The 20,601-nt window shown below is 41.0% G+C and overlaps 2 long non-coding RNA genes across 2 annotated transcripts; both read left to right on the top strand.

The window, feature by feature from the left end:
• The first annotated feature begins 1,097 nt into the window (after positions 1-1,097).
• LOC117272985 (uncharacterized) lies at positions 1,098-3,549 on the top strand. Its single transcript, XR_004510796.2, has 2 exons — positions 1,098-1,407; positions 3,042-3,549. It is a non-coding gene; the product is annotated as an uncharacterized lncRNA (long non-coding RNA).
• A 749-nt stretch (positions 3,550-4,298) lies between these two features.
• LOC104111214 (uncharacterized) lies at positions 4,299-20,504 on the top strand. Its single transcript, XR_011411791.1, has 4 exons — positions 4,299-4,477; positions 4,577-4,638; positions 4,716-4,796; positions 20,311-20,504. It is a non-coding gene; the product is annotated as an uncharacterized lncRNA (long non-coding RNA).
• The last annotated feature ends 97 nt before the right edge of the window (positions 20,505-20,601 follow it).

The following is a 20,601-nucleotide window of genomic DNA, read 5'->3' as shown; positions in this document are numbered from 1 at the left end:
AAGGCTGATGGTTTTTTGTAAGGATCTAGGAGCAAACATTTTCACAGTAGTCCAATTTCTCTTTTAAGACCTCTCAAAAAATAGCTATTAACTCTACTCGAGTTAGCAATTCATCAAATACATATATGTAATCCTGCACAGTGGTGGTCTGTTTCAGGTTTTTCAAATCCCCCATCGGATTATAAAAAAGTTCATATCCAAACCTAGAATATAGACTACTCACATATTCCCCCCAACTAGGCCATTCTCTAGTAATTCTAGTTTTCATATAAACTTGATGCCATTGAAGAGCCCTACCTTCGAGCCGGCAGGAAGCCATTTTAACTCTTGAGGTTGCTGGAGTTTCAGTCATTTGAAAGTATTACTCACATTGATACAACTAATCGTGCAAGCCTCCTCCATCAAACTTAGGAAATTCCAGTTGATGACCTCTGATAGGCAGCTGATAACCTTCATCTCGTCGAGCCCTAGCAACTTCAGAGGCAGCTTCTTCATCTTCAACCCCTCTTGCTTCCGGTCTATTAGGAACATTTTCATCTATTGGCCTTTGATTACTAACAGTCGTCAGTAAGATCTTTCTAAATTCCTCCATAGATGCCGCCAACTTCTCATCTATAGTTTTCCTCAATTTTTTCATATTACCACTGATCCCATCGAAGGATCCACAAAGCCCATCAAGATCTCTGCATAACTCCTGAATTATTGTATTGTGCTCATCCATTTCCCCTCACATATCCAAGGAAAGGAAAGCTCTGATACCAATGATACAAACTCCAAAAGTGAAGACTGAATCGAGAGACATAAAGAGCAAAATTGGAAGAATTGCTCTTGAACAATCACTCGAAGAACTGGAAAGTATTGAGAGAGAGAGAGAGATAAAGAGAGAAATATTATTGATCAATAGCAGTGAAAATCACGTGTACAATTGGGGGGGGGGGGATTCCAACTGATATAGGCGAGGGAATCTGGGGAGGAAAAGTTAGTTGCAACTAACTCTAGGAAGCCATGTGCCCCTCACGTGACTATGTCTATCCGATTTAACTAACTCAGTTATTACTGCTGTAACTACAAATGCAAAAATGAAAACTACACCGAAATATAATCCCAATTACAAATGAATCATAACAGCCCCTTTTATTATCCTCTGTGTTGAAACTAATTATTTGGTAGGGATGATCACTTTGATCACCATCTTCCAATTTTTGTTGTAACCATGGGGACAAGAAATCGAAGCATGGTATTCAAAAATTACAGGGATACTCTGAACGAGAATCGTATACCTTTTACTTCTTCAAAAGCTTTGGGTGGTGCAGTCATCGAAATGGCCACTACTTCTTTTCTCAATTCTACTTATCGTTCTTACGTTCCTCTTAGCACCCAAGAGGATCTGGGCCCTTCTACTTCCAGGTACTTTCTGTTGATTTCTATTTCCAGTAATATGGTCAGTTTATTTGGTGAGAACTATGATCACTTTATTTTTCTGAATATTTCCTGTATTTAGTTCATTAAAAAATAGGTGCCACATAGTATTCATACCTACAAATAGTGTAGGGTACAGACTTTTGGTGATATTCCCTTTTTAATATTAAGCATGTACTAGAATGTATATGTATTGGTTGAAGCAAGTGATATGGATCAAGAGTTTATATATTTGAAAAGAAAATAATTTGCAGTTGGTCATAAGTGATAGAAGTCATTTTTACACATTTGCTACTATAAAGTATTCTCTTTGGAGAAAACATTGGAAAGTTATTTGGATAAATACGTAAACGTTTACTGCCATACAGAACACGCAAATTTTAATCTTGACTAGTCTCTCATCCTAATAGTTCTTAGTGGAAATAAAATAAATAGTTATTAGCTTCTTACTGAGGGAACATTTTGAATTCTGTGTATTCCGGTCACATGGTAGCCCATCTATATAGAAGCATATATGAAAGCGGACAAAAAAAGATGTTCCTATAGCGTTACGTAGGCTTAAGCCCTCTCTCTAACTAAGGATTCAATCCAGGGACGCTTGGGACTGGATTGAATCTTTTATTTTTTTATATCAGCGAGCTGTAACTATGATTTATTAGTTATTTTTGGTTTTTCATTCTATTTTTTGGGATTGAAAGTCCCCACTTGGTTATCTTTCTAACTGTTATTACTCCCTATCTGTTATGCTATTCAGCTAGATTACATATACAAAGAAACCTGAAGTTTCCTGCATCAATGATCTCCCAAGAGTATTAGTGAAGTTGTGAAAATATGAATTTTCTCCTATTTAGTTTTTCTGTATGCAATAATGTGTGGCTTCTCATCATTCAACAAATATTTCTTTTTCCAACTGTTTTTTCCCTGCTTCAATACTTGCGAACGCAATTGCTACTACCTGGGCTCAAAATACTAGCCTTAACAACTCATTTTTTCTTTCATCCAAAACTTGGCTTCTCTCCTTTTATGTTTTTCCAAGTGATCAACATAAGCTGAACTATCTTGTATGGAAAAATCTAGACATATAAGCAGTACACACATTTGAACAATTTAAAATACATTAAACAATGTAGGCATGAGATAAAAGATATTGTTTCACTAGAATGGGGTAAAAATATAAAGGCATATCTCTTATATATTTTTGAATTCTTTTATCTTCTTTTTCTATGAGGAAATCCATGTAAAAAGTTGATCGATAGGAAAACATGAAGTATAGATATTAGGAAAAGGTTGATTCCTTTACCCCCTTTGTTGTTATTCTGGATTAATAGAGATGGTTTGCCACAGAAAATAGACGACAAGTCTCAGCTTTTCTCTCACAATATCGGGAGACTGAGTAGTATTTATCTTATTTACAAAGTGTCAGAAATTGCAGTTGGACTTATTCACCTAGGACTATCTTTGTTATCTTTTTAATATATAAAGGATCACTCGCCTGATCATGATAAGAAGGATGTAAAGTTAAATGTGGTCTATGTATTTTTTTTCTTCAACTTTTTATTTATATTAATTCAGGTTTGTAAGGAGGAAAAATCTCTTGATGGGAAATATCTTTCTTTCCTTAGGGATGCATTTACAGTGGGCTTACCTCTAGCATGGGTTGATGTTTTTGAAGAAGTTGCAGCTAATACGTTAGGCTCAAGTCAAATTGGCAAAGTAAAAGAAGTGTCATGCTAAAGCTCTAACTCCATATTTTGGTGATGGAAGAGAATATCAACGTGTGATAGAGGTTTTGACCATGGAGATAACTGATATATTAAGAAAGTCAGAGAAGAGATTACAGAAGCTTTCAGCTATTGGATCTTCTGAGGATTCAAATGTTAGAAAAATGTATAGGTAGCAATCTGAGGATTTTCTTGTATGAGAAGTTCATTGTCTTGACTCAACTTCCAATTTATTTGATTCGACTTGTTAGTTTTACTGGTTATTTTTCTTCTCAAAAAATAAAGTTACTTATTTCTTAGTAAGTATGGTTTTGAACACATTGGTAATCTGGTGATTTACAAATATTTATATCCACCGAGGGATGGGAGCATCAGATATTGCATTGACTATGATGAATTTCCTTTCATTGATTTTGTTGTTATGAAGTTGTTTTTGCTGCCTTATAGCAGGTTTATTTGAATATTCATATAGGATATTTCTTTTTCCAGCATTCTCTGGCTACAGGCATTCAAAACCTTTCTGTTGAGCTTCAAAGGATGCAATCAATGTACCTTAAATAGTTACGACAGCAAATGGAGGTTTGTTAAATACTCTTAGGAGCATGTTTTGATGTTCAAGTAAATGGAGCTAATACTAGTAGTAACCAATAAGATAATATAGTGTAGTGATATAATGGTCGAATCCATAATAATTTTGGATGGATTCTGCACCTAATGCCTAATTAGATCCTTTAATGGATGCTATAACACCCTCCAGTTAGCCCTCATCACTTTATTTTGTATATAATCTTTAGATAATAGGCAGATCTTTATACATATACTTATATATTGTATTCTATTTCCTGGTTCTGGGATATGATGGAGTTGATCTGGAGATGACTGAAATGAAGTCCAACTTTCTGGATGATGATATCAATGACGTGGTAGACTTTCTGCCTTTGTAGTTTCTGGTGGTCCCCTGCTTAAATTTGATTAATATTGATACCTCATTCTTTTGTTGATTTCTTGATTCTGTTTGTTTCATTTTTGAAGTTCTGGTTTTTTACAAGATTACTAGAAGCAAACTAGTTAATGGAGTTTTGAAACCTTACGAGTTTCACTAGGAACATAGAGGATGATACACTGTACAGTGACACCTTAACGTATTGACTCGACTCATCATGGATTTTGAGTGGGATTACATTTAATGAGGTTTTATGCGCATTACCATATTGGACACTGTTACAAACACTGTATTTCATGTGGTCGTTTTATCTTTCAGGGGTTCACTGAACTGCAGATGACCACTGGTCAGAGAAATGAGCAGTTCACGGCAGAGAGAAAGAAAGATTAGACAGGTCTATGAAAGACCTTTCTGCACTTCTATATGTTATTTACATGTAGAATAACAAGTGCTTTTTTTTCCTTTTCATATTACTAACATGAAGTCCTTGTAGGTCCTAAAATCAGTTAATGAACTTGCTCAAATCATGATCTGTCAGTCCTAGTGATTGACAAGGTTTGAGTGTACTCCTTACTTGTTTGCCAAAGGTATTTGCAGCAAATTGAGACTCATCATGTTGAAATCTGCTGCAGGGGACTATAGTTGATCGAATAGACCACAACGTTCAAAGTGTTTCTGCATCAGTGGAGGAAGGCTTCAAACAACTACAGAAGGTATCTCTCACGCTCTCTATTGCTTTCTCTCACATTCTGTATGTCTCAGGCGCGCGCACACCTTTATATTGGTACATGTACTTGCATATGCATTACACACTATTGTTTGACCAAAAAGTATGACTTTCGGCTAAAAGAGTTGAGTTTGTATAATAATGGGATAAACCTAGTTAAAAATAATATCTCTAGACGTAAGTTTAGAAAACGTGAGTAACATTAGAAAGATTTAGAAATGTGTTGACTATAACATATATAGAATGTTCTGAAAAGTGTGAGCAATAATGTGGGGGGGGGGGGGGGAGAACTAATAATAAATAACATTAAATGACATTTAAGTAAATAGGAAAAGTGATTTACCCAATAAAGGATGAACTAGATGATTGTTCCTCCTGACAATGATGAATGACAGATAAATCCTCGAATGTTTGAATTATCCTCGGATCTGATGGAAAAGTATGGAATAATATGAACAAGAATCTTGATAAAAAGGTAGTGTTTGTATCTTTATAAAAGAGAGAGAATCTTTTCCCAAAAGTCTGTTCTTATCAAATGAATATCACATGTCCTACATCACTGTCTCTTTTTCTATATATATGAAACATACCCCTAACACACCATAATAGTACAAATACAGAGAATATTCACTATAATATTCTCTTTAATATCTTATTTTGAAAACTAGTCATTACAACTCTGCAATTGGTGTTCGATCTCGCTAGTTGTTCATATCTCGACCACAAACCTCGTTGTTTCCTAGTCGACCTCGACTAACCCATTTCTTAGTGTTATATTGCCCTAAATATTTTTGGATAGATTTCGACCTATACAGTTAGTTCCTCCGCTTATTGAGGCCGGCCTCATATGGCCTTGATGAGCGGATTCTATTTGTCATGGTCGAGAAGGTGGGGCGAGATGGCGACGTGGCCTTTCTTGAGCCGCAACTTTTAGGGTTGCGTCGTTTCTGGATCAAAGTGACGTCATGGCATCATGCGTCATTATGGTGCATTTTTCCGATGCTTTGTATCGTTACGTATGCGTCTGTTAATTGGATCTGTCACTTTGATATCTGTGCTAGGTAATGATGGCATGATTTCTTGGTGTTGATGCTCGAATTCTTATAAATAGGTATGTGAGGGAACATATTCGTATTTTACAGATTTCCCATATCGAAACCTTTTGCCTCTTTCTTCCTATTTCATTGTTGCGTTTCCTCCTTCTCTACTCTATAGATCCTTTTTGCGTTTAACTTTCCGTTATTCGAATACCCTCTATTTCTTCAGAACTATGGTTAAAGTATCTTCTGGTCCCGGTGAGGGAAATGACCCGGTTCCCCTGGCGATGGTTTTGCCTCCTCACGCAGAGGGCATCTCTGTGGCAGTGGAAGATGAGAACTTTCCCACAGTGGAGGAGATAGTTACTCGTGGTGATAAAGTTAGGTTTGACTTTACAAATGCGCCTGAGGCTGAGCCTGAGATCTCTGAGTCGGCGATGAAAGACACCGATTTATTAGAGCTTAGGGCCAAATATGACGTTCCCGCTCACATCGAGTTGATCCATGTAGGGAAGGACGTGGTACAATTTCATCATCCTGGGTATTGTACGTTCTACGCCTATCCCTTCCATGTTGGGTACACTCTTCCCCTTCTCCCCTTGGCGTAGGAGTTCTATTGTTTTTATGGTGTTTATCCAGCTCAGCTTGCGCCATATATATACAAGCTCATTAGGATGTTCACTAAGTTTGTAAAATTGGTCGGGGTTGAGATCACCCTTCGACATTTGATGCATCTCTTCGCCCCTAGTTTCTATAGGGGGATAATGTTAAACCTTCGTCATCAAGGGGGAAAATGCCTGGTGGTGAAGATGGATGATAAGGCGAGCTAACAGTTTTGGCACAATGTTTTCTTCATCAGAACCGAGAACGTGGTGGCCAACATAGATTGATTCCCCGAGACGTGGAATTATACTCATAAGCGTCTAACCCTTCGTTATTGAAACATTTGATTTGCTCATTCTAGTCGTGGGTTTTGAACTTTTGTTCCCTTTCTTATTCAGCCAAGACTACGCCCCCTCATTTGGTCGGGGATATTTCTGATTGGGTTGGCTGGGTTCTCCCTCACATCGTAGGGATTCGCGAGTGGTCGGCTTTTTCTAAGAAGTTTGGGCATGTCCTTCCCTTGATCGGTGAGCTTGTTTATTTTTCTCTATTTTGTTTTGGTCTCTTAGTCGCATATTTCTTATAGTTTGCTCTTGCTGATAGTTATAACCTTTTTCGACTCTTTCTTTTCCAGCCCGAGGATCTTCGAGGAGGCCGAAAGCTCCCCCTCCTGCATTCTGTAAGAGGAAAGATGCCTCATCTTCCTGTTTATCCCCCTACGACTGCGGCTAGGCCTACTCGCTCCTCTATTTCTATTTCCTCCTCAACCGTGGCTAGATCTACTCGGTCTTCAGCCCCGTCTACCACTAACTCTGCATCGGTTTCTTCTCCGCCTACAAATATTTTGACAACGGAACTTCCAACTTCACCTTTATTTCGTCTTGTGGACGAGGAGGGGGAATTGTCATAGAATGATGGGCATTTGGTGCCCCGTAAGAGAAGCCAGTGGATGTGGTGATGGGGTTTCCTGGGCTGTAGACTCTATGATGGATGATTTTATCATTCGCGAGATGGCGACCATAGTACTTGACGACGACGTCGGGCTAGCGTCTGAGGTCCCGATATCAGCTAAGGCTGTAAAGGGTGTATCCATTCCTTCTACGATGACAGAAGTCAAAGGTCTGTCTACAAGGGTCTCTGATACTTCACGGTAAGAGGGTCCATCGACTTCGCGACCGACTGATGGTGCTTCTTCGTCGTCTAATGGGAGAGACAAAGGCGTGGCCGAGGATGGCTATAAGACGGGCTCAGACCTTGATGTTGCAGAGCTGAGGATGGTGGAAGAGGGATTTACTCAGCTCGAAGTGAGACTGGAGGGTCCACGTAGACCATCGCGATCCCATGGATCGTGACCTGCTAAAAACACAGAGAGAGTGGTCCCTGCTCTCGTTCCCCTTTGTTCCGACGTGGAGGGTAAAACCCTGGCGGAGTTGGATGACACCACCTTATCAAGGAGCATAGCCGGCCTCGCTCTCAGGGTAAACTTTTCAAGGCTTCTTTTTCTTGTCTGCTTTGCTCAGATATTTTGCCTTTGTTTTAGTGCTTTATTCTCGTCAGCATAGGTGTTCTCGTGTTTGACTCTCTTTCTTTTTGTGATTGCTGACCGTGATCTTGGAAATTGAAAGCGCACGAATGGAAGAGAGGCGTAACGCTATCTTCAAAAAACTTCACTGAAATACTTTGAATATCGGGGGAAGTATCGGGAAATCCATAGGCATTTTGGCGAATGCGGCAATTTACATAACCTTCGGTATGAGCTGAAGCAAAAAAATAATGAGCTAGTGAAGGTCATCGAGAAATGCAGTGTCCTTGAGGGAACGCTGATAAATAAAGAAGAAGAGCTCGAGGTCAGTAGGGCCGTGGAGGTTCAGTGCGGCGACCTCCAAATGCAGGTGATCGAGTTATGTAGGCAATTAGATGAGTGTCGCTTGTAGATGGAGGTTCTTCATGGCGAGATAGCCAAGAAGCAGAGTGAGCTGGATAGGATGGAGTTAGAGTGGTCGGGGGCTTTGAGGAAGATGGAGACCCTCCGTTCTGAGCGGGGGAACGACTTGGAAACAACAAGGTTAAAAGAAGAGCGGCTTGATGAGAGGATCAGAGAGTTGGACAAAGAGAATTCTGACCTTTACGATCGAGTTGCTGTCCTTGAGGCCGAGAAGGCCCAATTACTGGCGCGACCATCCTCTTCTCATACTTCGTGCTTTCCCTATGTTCCTCGAGAATTATACGAGGAGTGGATTCATGTCGAGGCCCATTTAGATGTGTTCCGATATTTTCATGCGGCGGGATTTGTCTCTGAGGCCGCCTTTGAAGATGCTCGTGTCAAGGCTCGTGAAGCTCGAGTCACTTGCAGGTATGATCCTGCTACGCCAGAGGCCGACGAGGACGAAGATATAGACCGGCTTGAGCAAAACGCCTGGTATGATGCTGCATATCTTGAGGCCGAAGGCAGCGAAGGTAGCGATGGCGAGGGTGTTGAAGGTCGAGAGGGTGACGTAGTTGAAGGACAGGCCGGCGAGGAGGCTTCAGGTGATGAAGGCGGTGGCCAGTAGTTTTCTTTTTTGTCTTTTTTGTATATCTTTGTGTGTAGTTGGTGGCGTATTCATGAGCTTTTGTAAAGATGTTATAAGTATGAAATGTCAACTTTGTTATTTGTATCTGATTTTCTTCCTGTGGTTCATACTTGTATTTTTAGTTGTAATCACTTAGTTCTAATAAGGCCAAACATATCCTAAGTTTAATCATCGCCATGGATCTACAGGCGTTAGTTCAAACAAGGTTGATCATAACGCATGTTTAACTATGGACGAGGGCCAATAGGTGTTAGTTCGAACAAGGTCGATCATAACCTATGTTTAATTATGGTCGAGGGCCAGTAGATATTAGTTCGAGCAAGGTCGAACATAACCTACGTTTAGTTATGGTCGAGGTCCAGTAGGTGTTAGTTCGAGCAAGGTCGAACATAACCTACGTTTAATTATGGCCGAGGGCCAGTAGGCATCAGTTCGAGCAAGGTCGAACATAACTTACGTTTAATTAAGGTCGAGGGCTAGTAGGTGTTAGTTCGAGCAAGGTCGAACATAACCCACGTTTAATTATGACCGAGGGCCAGTAGGTGTTAGTTCGAGCGAGGTCAAACATAACCTACGTTTAATTATGGCCGAGGGCTAGTAGGCATTAGTTCAAGCATGGTTGAACATAACTTACGTTTAATTATGGTCGAGGACCAGTAGGTGAATTCGAACAAGGTGGAACATAACTTACGTTTAGAAAGATATATTTCTAGGTGCGGAGTTTGTCAACATCGTAAACTTTGAGCATTGTTGCCTAGGTTGTGCATTTGGAGAAATAGGAATAAATTTTATGCATTGTTGCTTTGTTCATACACTTGGAGAAATTTACAAATTTTTGGGCATTTGCTAGTGTTTCAGTCCCAGTCCCAGTCCCAGTCTATCTAGTCCCTTCACTGATTGACCTGGTGAAGGCTTGAGAGGTCGGGCAATAAACTGACCATCCTGTGCTTTCGTCTTTGCGTACTTCGACTTGAAGTGTCCCCTTTGTCGCCTCGTTAAAAACCTCCTTGAGAAAACCCAATTGGGACAAAACTCAAGTGAGGGAAAAAAGAGTACCACTTGGGGGGCACTTTATCTCTTAGAAGTTGAAGTGCTTGAGGTAGGTATTATTCTAGTTGTTTGGTAGTAGCTTTCCTTCCATTGTTTCTAGATAGAATGACCTTTTGTTCACTGCTGCTGTGATTTTGTACGGGCCGTCCCAATTTATCCCTAGCTTGCCTTCTCATGGGACTTTGCTTGCTTGTGTTTTAGCTTTAAGCACGTAGTCCCCGACTTTGAGTGGCCTGACCTTAGCCTTCTTGTTGTAGTAGTGTTCTGCTTGTTGTTTTAGGGTAATCATTCGTATGTAGGCCATGCCTCTTCGTTCTTCGACTTCGTCTAGTTCCTGCCTTCTTCTTTCATCGTTCTTTGGTCCACTCTCGTGGGAGTGTCTCAGACTGGGCTCCCCAACCTCGATGGGTATTACTGCATCAGTCCCATAAACTAAAGAGTAGGGCGTCTCTCCTGCACTTGTCTTTTGCGTTGTTCAGTAGGCCCACAATACCTCTGGTAATATTTTTGGCCATAGTCCCTTGGCGTCTTTGAGTTTCTTCTTTATGATGTTTAGTATTGACTTGTTGGAGGACTCCGCTTACCCGTTGCCCGCGGGGTGGTATGGCGTCGAAAGTATTCATTTGATACACCACTTCTCAAAAATTCAGCGACCTTCTTCCCCGTGAATTGGGGTCCATTATCGCAACTTATCTCTTTGGGGAGGTCGAACCGGCATATGATGTTTTTTCATATAAAGGTGATCACTTCCTATTCACGTATTTGAGCTAACGCTTTTGCTTCCACCCACTTAGAGAAATAGTCAGTTAAAATCAGAATGAATCGTACGTTACCTCGTCCTGTTGGGAGGGGGGCCACGATGTCCATCCCCCATTTGATGAACGGCCAAGGTGAGGTGACCGAGTGGAGGTGTTCGCCTGCTTGGTGAATCATCGGGGTGTACTTTTGGCATTGCTAGCATTTTCTCACGAAGTCTGCGACCTCTTTTTTCATGGTGGGCCAGTAATACCCTGCTCGTATGAGGCATCTGACCAAAGCCCGATTGCTGGTACGAGTTCCACAATTGCCTTCGTGGACCTCTCCAAGGACGCACCGCATCTGATTTGGGCCCAAGCATTTCGCAAGAGGGCCGTCGTACATTCTCTTATACAGGTCGTTATAGATGATGTTGTACCTGGATGCTTGCATTCTCAGTTTCTTGGCCTCTTTTTTATCACCTGGGAGTACGTCATCCTACAAATATGTAACAATACGATTGCGCTAGTCCCAATTCAAGTCTATGGTTCTTACCTCGATTTGGTCTATAGACGAGTTGAGAAGGTGGACTACACTTTTATCTCCGATTGTAATGTTTTTGATGGCTGTGGCTAGTTTGGTGAGGTCGTCTTCCTCGGTATTCTGTGCTCGTGGGATTTGGTCGAATTGACATTCATCGAACTCGGACAGCAATTTGCAGATTTCGGTCTGATATTTCTGCAACTGTTGTTCCTTGATTTGGAAAGTGCCTGTGACTTGGTTGACTACGAATTGGGAATCGCAGCGTAGTCTTAACCATTTTGCTCCATACTTGAGTGCCAGCCTTAACCCTGCAATTACGGCCTCATACTTGGCCTCGTTGTTAGTTATATCTGGGCACTTTATGAACTAGCAAATTACTTTGCCAGTTGGGACTTTGAGTACGAGTCCCAGTCTGGACCCTGACGCGTTAGATGTGCCATTGGTGTACAAGACCCAGATGGGGAGACGTGTGGGCGGCTTCTCTTTCAACTTCGGGCATTACTTTTGCGCTGAAGTCGGTGACGAAGTCAGCGAGAACTTGCGACTTTATCGTCGTTCGTGGTTGATATGTGATATCGTGCTCTCTCAGTTCGATGGCCTATTTGGCCAACCTTCCTGACAGCTCGATTTTATGCAAAAATGCTCCTTAGGGGGAAAGCCGTGACGACCGAGATGGGGTGGCACTGGAAATATGGTCTAAGCTTTCGTGAAGCTACGACTAATGCCAGGGCTAATTTTTTGAGGTAAGGGTACCTCATCTCGGCATCGACTAATGTTTTGCTAATGTAATAGATGGGAGACTGCATACAGCAAGGTAAACGAGGAGACGTTCCCCTGGCTTCGGCTTTGAAAGCAATGGTGATGATGACAGGTATGCTTTCAACTCCTTTAGGGCCTGGACGCACTCAGAAGTCCATTGGAGGTCGTTATCCTTTTTGAGTATGCCGAAGAATCTGTGACACATGTCTGATGATCGTGAGATGAATCTCGAAAGGGCGGCGATACGGTATGTCAACCTCTGAACCTATTTTTTGGTGGTCATTTTTTCTGGTATCCCATCGATGGCTTTTATTTGATCAGGATTGACCTTGATTCCTCGATGTGATGCCAGGAAACCCAGAAATTTTCCCGAGGCCAGACCAAACACGTATTTTTGGGGTTCAGTTTCATTCCGTATCGTCTGAATATATCAAAGGTTTCTCTCAGATGGTCGATGTGATCTTCTTTCCTTTTAGACTTAACTAGCATGTTGTCTATGTAGACTTCCATTATTTTGTCGAGCTGGTCTTTGAACATCCTCGTCACCAACCTTTGGTAAGTTGCTCCTGCGTTTTTCATCCCGAAGGGCATGACCTTGTAGCAGTACGTCCCTTGGTGAGTGAAGAATGTGGTTTTCTCCTGATCTTCTTCTTCCATGAGGATTTGGTTGTAGCCTGAATAGGCATCCAAGAAGCTCAGTAGTTCATGCCCGGCCGTTGAGTCAATAAGTTGGTCCATTGAGGTCGTCCTTGTCTGCTCGGACCTCGGCACAATATGCGTTATGTATTTCATCCCAAGTGGTTGGGGGATATTTCATCAGTTGACTCAATAGATTTCTATTCGCCCTCAAACCGTCCATGCTCAACCCATTCTGGAAAGCTGCGACTACCATCCCCTCGGACACGTTCGGTAGGGTCATCCTTACTCGGTTGAAACGGGCGAGGAAGTCCTTCAGTCCCTCTCCTAGAGACTGCTTAATAGCAAATATGTCATTCACTCTTGCCTCGGCTTTCTTGGCCCCAGCATGGGCCGTTACGAATTTATCGGCCATCTCTTCGAAAGTTTCAATGGAGCGCACAGGTAGTTGTGAATACCATGTCAACGCTCCTCCTATGAGGGTTTCACCAAATTTCTTCAACATAATGGAGGATATTTGTTCTTTGGCGAGATCGTTGCCTTTCACGACGGTGATGTAGTGAGTCACATGATCTTCAGGGTCGGTCGTGCCATCATATATTTTTAGGTAAGGCGGCATTTTGAAGGTCTTCGGTATGGCATGCGGGGCTGCATCGTCGATGTATGGCTGCTCGACAAATCAGCCAGCGTCTCTTTTCGGCAACAGTTTGGGGTGTCCGGTATTTTATCGACCCTTTCCTGGTATTCTTTCATTTGATCTCGGCGTTCCTTGTTCTCGTTCTCTATTTCCTCCATCCTTTTCAAAATGGTTGCAAGAGCGTTATCACCTGCATTATCATTGTGAGTAATACCTATTGTTGGAGGTAGAGGAAGTTGGTCACATTGTTCGCTCGCCCTTTGCACGTGCAAATCCTTGCATTTTCCACAGTCGCATCTCGGGAAGACTTGTTGAGGATGCCAGCTAGCGTCTCGGTGAGCCATGCTTCGAGGAGCTTTTTTACAACTGGGGGCCTCTCTTCCCCAACAGATGTGGAGGTTCCCTTACCAAGAGATTTTGTGATGTTGCAGTGAGGAGGGGTGATCCATCTCGCCTAGGGGAGGCGTTGGGCGATGCGTCTTCGTCCGTTGTTTGACAGCTCTCGTTGATGACGTTCATGAAGTTGGTTGGGAGGTTACTTATTATCTTTTTCCTTTCTTCTGTGTTACCTGCCATATTGGATTTGTGCATACAAAGAAAGGGGATCTTGTTCTCGATCTTTTTTTAAATGTTAGCGATCCGTGTTAGTTATAGATCTAGAAGAAACTACACATTTAACTAAAAAATCCCCACGAATGGCACCAAATTGTTTGACCAAAAAGTATGACTTTAGACTTAAAGAGTTGAGTTTGTATAATAATGGGATAAACCTAGTTAAAAATAATATCTCTAGATGTGAGTTCAAAAAACGTGAGTAACATTAGATAGATATGGAAATGTGTTGACTATAACATATATTGAATGTTCTAAAAAGTGTGAGCAATAATGGGGGAGAACTAACAATAAATAACATTAAATGACATTTAAGTAAATAGGAAAAGCGGTTCACCCAATAAAGGATGAATTAGGTGATTGTCCCTCATGACAATGATAAATGACACATAAATCCTCGAATGTTCGAATTATCCTCGGATCTGATGGAAAAGTGTGGAATAATATGAACAAGAATCGTGATGAAAAGGTAGTGTTTGTATCTTTATAAAGAGAGAGAATCTTTTCCCAAAAGTCTGTTCTTATCAAATGAATGTCACATGCCCTACATCACTGTCTCTTTTTCTATGCATATGAGACATACCCCTAACATATCCTAATAGTACAAGTACAGAGAATATCCACCAGAATATTCTCTTTAATATCCCATTTTGAAAACTAGCTGTTACAACTCTACAAGGGTGTTCGATCTCGCCCGTTGTTGACATCTCGATCACAAACCTCATTGTTTCCTGGTCGACCTCGGCTGACCCATTCCTTAGTGCTATATTGCCCTAAATATTTTAGGGCAGATTTCGACCTATACAACTATTACAAGCAGAGTTGGAACATAGGAAGTTTCGTGTCATTTCATGTAGTGATCTAGCACTTGGGAATTTTATGTGTTCCCTATGTTTTGTATTTTCTGATTCTTGGTCTATGTTAAGTAGATTGTGGTAAGGACTTGGACCATTCTGCCTTATTATTTGGGCTAACAGTGTGCCCCTCCTTTAGAACTGCAGGTAGAGAGAACTCAGATGAATGGGGTGATGGGTTCCATCTCATTCAATAGCCAAAGTAATAGGCATGTGCCTAAGAAAAATTTCTTTGATTTGGTAGCCAACTTTGTTGAATTTCTTTGGTTTGGTAGCCAACTTTGTTGAATTTCTTTGGGTTGGTAGCCAACTTTGTTGAATTGTCAACATTGAAGAAAAAGAAGGAAAAGTATGTGCAAATTATCAAATATCGTAGGCTTTAGAGAGTAAGGCTTCGGCTATAAAAGGAGAGATTCAACTCTCATTTCTACACACCAACAAAGAGAGAAAGAAAGAGTGAGGTTTCACAGACAAGGTATAAGAAAATAGTTTGTGAGAAAAATAGAGAGTGAGGGATATTGTAGTGAGGTGAGAATATCAAAAGAGGGTTATTTCTTTTGAGTGTTGTAGTGGTCTTTGAAATATTTTACTCGGTCCTAGAAAGTGTAAAATTCCTTGCTATAGTGATATTAGTTGCTCGTCTCGGGGCCATGGATTTTTCCCTTATTCAAAGAGTTTTCCACGTAAAACTCTTGGTGTCGTTGTCACTCTTTTTTTTGATAATTACCGTATCTTGGTGCTACGTGATTATTCCGCTTTTATTATTACTGTGAATATTATTTTTGTAGGGGTTTTATTCCCCACAACTGGTATCAGAGCACAGGTTCTGCTCGTTCACAGAAATACTATTCACTGTCGGTAGTACTATACTCGGTGAAAAACAAAAATGTCCGGAGTAAAGTATGAGGTAGCAAAATTTAACGGAGATAGAAGTTTCTCAACATGGCAAAGAAGGATGAGAGATTTGCTCGTCCAACAAGGATTACACAAGGTACTAGATGTTGATGCCATAATGCCTGATACCATGAAAGCTGAGGATTGGGCTGACTTGGATGAAAGGGTTGCTAGTGCAATCAGGTTGCACTTATCAAATGATGTGGTAAATAACATCATTGATGAAGACACCGCACGTGGCATTTGGGCAAGGTTGGAAAGTCTATACATGTCCAAAACGCTAACAAATAAATTGTACCTGAAGAAGCAGCTATACGCCCACACATGGGTGAAAGTACGAATTTTTTGTTATATTTAAATATGTTTAACGGACTAATCACACAGCTCGCCAATCTCGGAGTGAAAATCGAGGAAGAAGATAAAGCCATCTTGTTGTTGAACTCGTTGCCATCTTCGTACGATAATCTGGCAACAACCATCCTGCGCAGTAAGACTACCATTGAGTTGAAAGATGTCACATCGGCTCTTTTACTCAATGAGAAGATGAGAAAGAAGCCTGAAAATCAAGGACATGCTCTCATCACAGAAGGTAGATGCAGGAGTTATCAAAGGAGTTCGAGCAACTATGGTAGATCCGGAGCTCGTGGAAAGTCTAAGAACCGATCCAAATCAAGAGCAAGAAATTGCTACAATTGTGATCAACCAGGTCACTTCAAAAGAGATTGCCCAAATCCAAGGAAGGGAAAAGGTGAAACTAGTGGCCAGAAGAATGACGACAACACAGCCGCCATGGTGAAAAACAATGATAGTGTTGTCCTCTGTATAAACGAGGAAGAGGAATGCATGCACTTATCAGGTCCAGAGTCGGAATGGGTGGTTGATACAACAGCATCTTACCATGCCACACCGATAAGAGATCTTTTTTGCAGATATGTAGCAGGTGATTTCGGCCTTGTGAGAATGGGTAACACAAGTTACTCAAAGATTGCGGGGATTGGTGACATTTGTATCAAGACAAATGTCGGATGCACATTGGTTCTGAAGGACGTGCGACATGTACCTGATTTGTGGATGAACTTGATCTCGAGAATTACTTTAGACTGAGATGGATATGAGAACTATTTTGCAAATCAAAAGTGGAGACTCACCAAGGGATCATTGGTGATTGCAAAGGGAGTTGCTCATGGCACGTTGTACAAAACAAATGCAGAAATATGCCGAGGTGAATTGAATGCGGCACAAGATGAGATTTCTGCAGATTTGTGGCACAAAAGAATGGGTCATATGAGCGAGAAGGGATTGCAGATTCTTGCCAAGATATCACTCATTTCTTATGCCAAAGGTACAACAGTAAAACCCTGTGACTACTGTTTATTTGGTAAGCAGCATAGAGTCTCATTTCAGACATCGTCTGAAAGAAAATTGAATATACTTGATTTGGTATATTCTGATGTTTGTGGTCCAATTGAAATTGAATCGATGGGCGGTAACAAATATTTTGTTACATTTATTGATGATGCTTCACAAAAATTATGGGTTTATATTTTGAAAACCAAAGATCAGGTGTTTCAAGTTTTCCAGAAATTTTATGCCATGGTGGAAAGGGAGATAGGCCAAAAGCTAAAGCATCTCCGAAGTGACAATGGAGGTGAGTACACTTCAAGGGAATTTGAAAAGTATTGTTCGAACCATGGGATCAGACATGAAAAGACAGTTCCTGGAACCCCACAACACAATGGCGTAGTCGAAATGATGAACCGCACCATTGTGGAGAAGGTGAGAAGCATGCTCAGAATGGCTAAACTGCCTAAGTCATTCTGGGGTGAAGCAGTTCAGACAACCTATTACCTGATCAATAGGAGTCCATCAGTTCCATTGGCGTTTGACATCCCAGAGAGAGTTTGGACCAACAAGGAGGTGTCCTACTCACATGTGAAGGTGTTCGGTTGCAGAGCTTTTGCACATGTACCAAAGGAGCAGAGAACAAAGCTGGATGATAAATTTGTTCCTTGCATATTCATCGGATATGGAGATGAAGAATTCGGATACAGATTATGGGATCCTATAAAGAAGAAGGTCATCAGAAGCAGAGATGTAGTTTTCCGAGAGAGTGAAGTTGGAACTGCTGATGATATGCCAGAGAAGGCTAATGGTATAATTCCTAACCTTGTTACTATTCCTTATACTTCTAACAATCCCACAAGCGTAGAAAGTACGACCAACGAGGTTGCCGAGCAGGGGGAGCAACCTGGTGAGGTTATTGAGCAGGGGGAGCAACTTGATGATGATGTCGAGCAGGTGGATCACCCCACTTAGGGAGAAGAACAACCTCAACCTCTGAGAAGATCAGAAAGGCCAAGGGTAGAGTCATACAGGTACCCTTCCACAGAGTATGTCCTCATCAGTGATGAGAGGGAGTCAGAAAGTCTTAAGGAGGTGATGTCCCATCCAGAAAAAAACCAGTGGATGAAAGCCATGCAAGAGGAGATGAAATCTTTGCAGAAAAATAGCACGTACAAGCTGGTTGAACTTCCAAAGAGTAAAAGACCACTCAAATGTAAGTGGGTCTTTAAACTCAAGAAATATGGAAATGACAAGTTGGTCAGATACAAAGCTCGATTGGTGGTAAAAGGCTTCGAGCAGAAGAAAGGTATTGATTTTGATGAAATTTTCTCACCTGTTGTCAAAATGACTTCTATTCGAACAATCTTGAGCTTAGCAGCTAGCCTAGATCTTGAAATGGAGCAGTTGGACGTGAAAACTGCATCTCTTCACGAAGATTTGGAAAACGAGATCTATATGGAGCAGCCAGAAGGATTTGAAGTAGCTGAAAGGAAACACATGGTGTGTAAACTGAATAAGAGTCTTTACGGGTTGAAGCAGGAACCAAGGCAGTAGTACAAGAAGTTTGACTCATTCATGAATAGTCAAACTTACACAAAGACATATTCTGATCCATGTGTATACTTCAAAATATTTTCTGAAAACAACTTTATTATATTGTTGTTGTATGTGGATGTCGCAAAGTTGAAGGGAGATTTGTCCAAGTCTTTTGATATGAAGGACTTGGGCCCAGTACAACAAATTTAGGGTATAAAGATAGTTCGAGAGCGAACAAGTAGAAAGTTGTGGCTATCTCAGGAGAAGTACATTGAACGTGTACTGGAACGCTTCAACATGAAGAATGTTAAGGCAGTCAGAACACCCCTTGCTAGTCATCTAAAGTTGAGCAAGAAGATGTGTCCTACAAGTGTGGAGGAGAAAGGGAACATGGCTAGAGTTCCTTATTCTTCAGCAGTCGAAAGCTTGATGTATGCAATGGTATGCACCAGACCTGATATTGCTCATGCAGTTGGTATTGTTAGTAGATTCCTTGAAAATCCTGGAAAGAAACATTAGGAAGCAGTCAATTGGATACTCAGGTACCTGAGAGGTACTACGGGAGATTGTTTGTGCTTTGGAGGATCTCATCCAATCTTGAAAGGCTATACAGATGCTGATATGGCAGGTGACATTGATAATAGAAAATCCATTACTGGATATTTGTTTACATTTTCAGGGGGAGCTATATCATGGCAGTCTAAATTGCAGAAGTGTGTTGCACTTTCAACAACTGAAGCAGAGTACATTGCCGCTACAGAAGCTGACAAGGAGATGGTATGGCTCAAGCGGTTTCTTCAAGAGCTGGAATTGCATCAAAAAGAGTATGTCGTCTATTGTGACAGTCAAAGTGCAATAGACTTGAGCAAGAACTCCATGTACCATGCAAGAACAAAGCATATAGATGTGAAATATCATTGGATTCGTGAGCAGTTGGAGAACGAATCTTTACAGGTCAAAAAAATTCACACGAGTGAAAATCCTGTTGATATGTTGACCAAGGTGGTACCAAGAGACAAGTTCGAGCTATGCAAAGAACTTGTCGGCATGCACTCAAACTAGAAGACAGTGCTACCTCTTGTAGATGAATGAGACTGGGGAGATTGATGGGTTCCATTTATTTCAATAGCCAAAGTAATAGGCATGTGCCTAAGGAAAATTTCTTTAGTTTGGTAGCCAACTTTGTTGAATTTCTTTGGGTTGGTAGCTAACTTTGTTGAATTGTCAACATTGAAGAAAAAGAAGGAAAAGTGTATGTAAATTATCAAATATAGTAGGCTTTAGAGAGTGAGGCTTCGGCTATAAAAGAAGAGCTTCAACTCTCATTTCTACACACCAACAAGGAGAGAAAGAAAGAGTGAGGTTTCACAGACAAGGTATAAGAAAATAGTCTGTGAGAAAAATAGAGAGTGAGCGATATTGTAGTGAGGTGAGAATATCAAAAGAGGGTTATTTCTTTTGAGTGTTGTAGTGGTCTTTGGAATATTTTACTCGGACCTACAAAGTGTAAAATTTCTTGCTATAGTGATATCAGTTGCTCGTCTCGAGGCTGTGGTTTTTTCCCTTATTCAAAGGGTTTTCTACGTAAAAATCTTGGTGTCGTTGTCACTCTTTTTCTTGCTAATTACCGTATCTCGGTGCTACGTGATTATTCCGCTTTTATTACTGTAAATATTATTTTTGTAAGGGTTTTATTCCCAACATGGGGGAATGGTGAAATGTGCGTCTGTTCTTGTTATCATGTGCCTCGTTATGCTTGTCCTATTGGTCCTCAAGCAGATTCTCTTATAAACTTCTCTTCCGCTTTTTTCCCCTTTTCTTGGTTATAACTAGGGTCGTAATTCTTCGGATGCCAAAATTGTAGTTTGCTACACCGATTGTGGAGTTGTCTTGAGGAAGACCCATTAGCTCACCACCGAAATGTTGGAGCAGTTAGATGTACATATATTTGATTAAAATTGAATTTATGCGCTGGTTT

The sequence above is a fragment of the Nicotiana tomentosiformis genome, chromosome 1 (assembly GCF_000390325.3).
Source record: "Nicotiana tomentosiformis chromosome 1, ASM39032v3, whole genome shotgun sequence".
In the NCBI taxonomy this organism is placed as follows: domain Eukaryota; kingdom Viridiplantae; phylum Streptophyta; class Magnoliopsida; order Solanales; family Solanaceae; genus Nicotiana; species Nicotiana tomentosiformis.
Note: the sequence above shows the minus strand (reverse complement) of the source record. Positions and strands in the feature narration are given on the sequence as shown.